The following is a 5,156-nucleotide window of genomic DNA, read 5'->3' on the forward strand; positions in this document are numbered from 1 at the left end:
AATGAGATTGTTAGTCACGGTCGCAAGGGCATTTTCCAAAGCATCCATTGTTAAAAGTAGCGTTATGATATCAAAGATATGCGTAAGCTCACTTTACTCAATTTGGAAGGACTAATTGTTAGCCAATTAGACAATGCTGGAAATGCTTAATGCTTAAAGATTGGCTTTTTGGGCCCAATTAGTTGATTCAAAATGTTTTACCAAAATTCTTAAGGCACAGATTAAAGGATGGTATCCAAATATGTTACCAATTATTTTAAATGGCAATGCATTAAATAATTGAGGACCCTCAACAAAGTATTGTGTTAAGCAATTTAGTCTGTTAAATTACTATTAACCACAGCATACGTTTGAGGTTACAGGTTTTAGGAAACAAAAGTCTACTAAGGACAGTCACATTAAATTAAAATTACATTTAATTCAATAGAGGTTTCCAAAAGTGCCTAAAAATTGGGTAAACACTTTTACTACAACGAGAAAAGCTATACACTACTAGTTGAGTGTTGCTTTTAATTCAAACAAAATTAAGTACTTGAAAACGGTAGTTAATTATTTAAACAAACTCTTTGGTTAGTCAATAATTAAAGTTATCAAGCGTTTTAATTTTGTTGGCAAAAGTTCCTCGACTGCGGTACCGTGAATAGCCACAGGAGGACGCCGTCGGCGTTTCAAACGCAACGAGGCTCCTGTGTGTAGTATAGAGTCGTACTTTTGTTCGATCAATAAAGTTTTATGACTTTACCGCATAGACAAAACAACTCCGTCGCTCGTAAGTGACACAGAATGTGTCTTAAAACGAGTATTTAAATACCTTGCACAAGTTTTAAAATCGTAGCACTTGGCAAGCAAAGTTGTTAGCAAGACGCCGCTAACGTAAACTTTGTCAATGAGTGGCACGTCACCGGAAGTTGCGCGTGCGTGTGTCGCCAGCTGTCAATCAGTCAAACACGTTAAATTCACTCCTTACGGATAATCGCGCGTGTTGTTATGCGCGGCACCGACGCCGAATTATCAAGAAGACACTAATAATTATAATTTAAATAAATCAAGGAGCGGAAACCACAGAAACGTTTTAATTCCCACGGGTTTATATCGCGATACTAAGGACTCGCGTCGAGGGGAAAGAGAAAACTACTACTTCCTGTAAGACGGTGTTAATTCATTAAACACGACGGAATTAATGAAGATTAAAAAGTGCAAAACGTACAAAAATATTAATCCTAAACTCAGTGTTAACACTTGGTGAAACAGGAGTAGGAAAAATATTATAATGTAACGTTTAAGAGTGGCGAAGACACGTGATGTTAAATTGTCTTAAATCCAGTAAGAATCATAGATTAGGACGGTACAGTAGTAATTTAAATCCCTCGATTAGTTTCAAATCACGGTAACTTAATTATTTAAATTATAAAGTGCTTTGAATGCGATGTTGAAGAAGGCAGACAGTAGGCTCACGGGGGGAGGGGGGCTGTGATGTGTCCCTCTTCACACGTGTTGCGAGAAGGCAGGAGTCAACTATACTGGCTGTAGTTTGGCAGCTGGCCGTGTAGCAATATGAATATTAAGCAAACAGTAGACTATAAGTGTTAATCAGATGGACATCTAATTCCAACAATTTAAGCAAACTATATTACTAGTGTTTCAATGCTACAATTTGGCAGAGACTGGGCTCTCAGTGGGGGGTCACGTGGTGAGATGTGATCCTCTTGGGGGCCACAGCCAAATGAGGAGCGACTTGGAAGTCTGGCCGTTGGGCCCGCCCCTCAAATTAGTTTATTGGTCGACTGGTTTCAAGGGGTGGTTACCTGAATCCCAGTTGAGTTAAGGATACGCCTCCAAAGATGGCGGATCTTAACACGTGTGTTTTACACAAAAGGCTAGCAGTTTTAGCACCATGTGCCTTACGCTAAACCCGACAAAAGGGAGTCAACTTAACACCTTGAGAAGTGTGCTGTGACTCAAATGGTGGTCTGAATGCAGAATTTCGTGCACTAGACTATTTCCTCAGCCTAAAGGCTTGTAACGTAATCAGGTAGCTAAGCTGATTGCGCCACGTGAGGTTTGGAATATATTTTTAACCCAATCAGAATTCGTGACAAGTTAGAAAAAACATTCCCAGGCCTAAAAGTTTTGCATGCAATAAAAAAAATGTGATCGTTACTCTTCCACTTTTGTGTGTGTAACATTCACATAGTCGACAAATTCATTCTCTTCTCAATAACTAGTCGTTAGACTGTTATTTAGTGCTTCAAATACACTGCTTTTATACAGCGGATTGGCTCTGGCATAAAGTTTTAGTTAGGTTGCTATGGAAACGAGCTGAAATTTTCCCAGAAGAACACGCTGCACTAAGCTGTTTTTGGATTGTTACATGTGTGTGTTTCACAAAATATGTAACATAAATTGGCCTCACCAAAGGGGCACCATTATGTAAGGGAAATCGGTCCAATTAATTATTAAATCAATAATTGTTAATTATTAAATTAATAATCAATTGGCTCATTAATTGAAGGAGACTCAAACTTAATATTTAAATTAAGTTGAGCTTGCCTGCGGAGCACCACATCTCTTTTTGATAATTTTATCAGGATAACAGATGAGAACCTCGTTGAATCAGTCATTAAAATGAAGGTTGTGCCCTTACTACAATTTTGTGAGTTCTTTGTTCAGCTTAGAGGTCACTATAAATTGATGAAACACACACACAGTAAACCAGGGGTTGAGTTTTGTGCACGTTTATTCTCTAACCTAGGTGGGATAATCTACTTAGAATTTCAAGAAGCAAAACTAACTACTATGATAGGAAATGAAACGAGAACTAAAATAATAAAAAAAATAATCAAAGGAGAAGAAAAGAAGAAAAGAGAAACGGTCTTAACCAAGGTGATAGACTTCTTAAATCAAACCAACATGGGACCCACAATCAACCTAGTTTGCACCAATTTGTACTAGGGCAAAGGCCTGCAAAGTTGCACTTACAGATGGGGTTGGTCTGAGAAGCAGGACCCTGGATGGAGACTCGCCAAGCTCGTATGAAGAAGGGATGAAGAAGGTTCAGTTCAGGAGAGGGAGAGACAGGTCGTCCGGCTGGCCAACTGAGCGTCACGGGGTCAACCTGCTGGCTGGGACGGGCCCTTTTTGGCCCTGGTGTGCCTGGAAAGGCACCATCCGTTTGAGGCTTGTGCAGGGACCAAAAGCAGCGTGTTTCGCTGCGCCTGTCGCTACACGCGATGGCTTCTGTGCGTTGCCGTGTGCTGGAGGTTAAGCTAGCTGGGCTAGCCCTTTGTCTGGCAGCCGCGCCGATGGAGACCAGGAAGGAGCCAAGGAGCAGCGAAGAAGCGGGAGCCAAAGAGCAGCGGAGAAGAGGCGGAAGAGAGAGAGCAGCGCGCAGGGAGTGTGCTTTTAAATTGGGAAGGCGGCGGCCTCCACACCAGGGGGGCCGGTGAGACCACAGTGGAAAGTTACCAGCTTAGAGAAGGTTTTGGTAGAGACTAATCAGATTGAATCTGGATCCCATGTTTGTTGAAATTCTAAGGTCAGAATTCAATCAATGCAACACGTACAATTGAATACCTCAAATGAAATGTTACCTAGCTTACACTGTTAAAACGTGCATACACATGAAAGTTTAGTGGAGAATCTGCCACTGCAATGGAACATTTTCATGACATTTCATGGAGTCAACATTTCACAAATGGCAAACATAACATTTCATAATTCATTGTTCTGTTGCAAAATAAGAAAGTCAAGTTTCTAAGAAGGCTTTTACAGTCCTGATTTGTGTGTGTGTGCGCGTGCGCGTGTCAATCAGAGCATTTGTCTGTTTGTGGGGGATGTTCTTGTGCTCCCCACCCCCCACAGTGGCATGTTCAGGCCACAGGAGCTCAATTCCTTTGGAACTGAGGTTGCAAAAAGTTACAACCGGCCGATAATCGTTACACACCACTAACCAAAATTGGGAACAGACTGATCACAAATGGGAACAAGACCAGAAAGAAACAGAAGCAACAAGCAATAAACCAACAAGGTCTTAAAGAAACCACGGAACTCAATACATGCAAGCTGACGAGACACACAGAGAGGAACACATGGCCAAGACATGAGTGGTCGGACTGGAGGAATATGAGTAGTTTACACAAGGGCTGGACAGGACGAACCTGGCAATAGCCAGATTGATATTGCGCTTCACTCAAGCGAGTTCTCCGCAATAGCCATCTCATACCGCTCCATGGTAATTTGCTCGGGAAAGGCAGGACATTCTGTACAATAATTCGAGCTGATTGGTCAATGCATTTGATTTAACCAATCACGGCCACGGATGAAAATGTCGTCTTCGTTCTTGTCGGGGGAGGGGGAAGCACAAACATCTTACCAGCTAGAAATTCTGGAAGCGCCTGTCACTGTTCAACATTCAACAAGGAAACGGTGAGTCATCTGCAAGAACAGAATTGCAGCGTCCGTTCATCCATGTTAGGCTTGTTTGTTAGCCCCAGTGTCGGCGCTGGCTTCCTGGTTTTGTCACAGTTGCATGTCCCGCCCCAAACACAATGTCGCACAGTGACTGGTCGTTCGAACCAGTGGAAATCAACGGGCTCGGTATAAGATGTATTCTCCGGAGTTTGTGAACTCACAAATACTGCGAGAATTAATCTTGCGAGAGCAAGGTTAGGTCAGGACACAAACCACAAGAAAAAAAAAGACATAACATGAAACAAAACAGTGGAAAGACACCATATACTAGGTTGTATGATTGACAGATTTGACAAAATGTTGAACTAATTCTTTCAAAGGCTATCATGCAGCCAATAATTAACTCATAATTTGCACCGTGGGCTGTGTCTTTATTGGATACTGTATGTTAATATGAAGGTCGACCTAAATAATCCCTCTCAAACAGACCAGATGATTAATAGGAGGACACACGGAAGTTCAGTCTAATCACACCACCCAGATGACTTCGTCTGGGCTCAAAGTACCCCTGCTGTGGATGGATGAGTGCCCAGCTTGTGACCCAAACACCCCAAACGCCACTCCCCTTCCTCACACACGCTGATACCTTCTCATCCGCCCCGCTTGCATTTCCTGGTGCTGGCTCCTAAAAGTATAGCACTATTCTAGGACCAAGGTAACAATCAACATGGCCAACATCGTTAGCC

The sequence above is a fragment of the Festucalex cinctus genome, chromosome 2, assembly GCF_051991245.1.
Source record: "Festucalex cinctus isolate MCC-2025b chromosome 2, RoL_Fcin_1.0, whole genome shotgun sequence".
Taxonomy (NCBI): domain Eukaryota; kingdom Metazoa; phylum Chordata; class Actinopteri; order Syngnathiformes; family Syngnathidae; genus Festucalex; species Festucalex cinctus.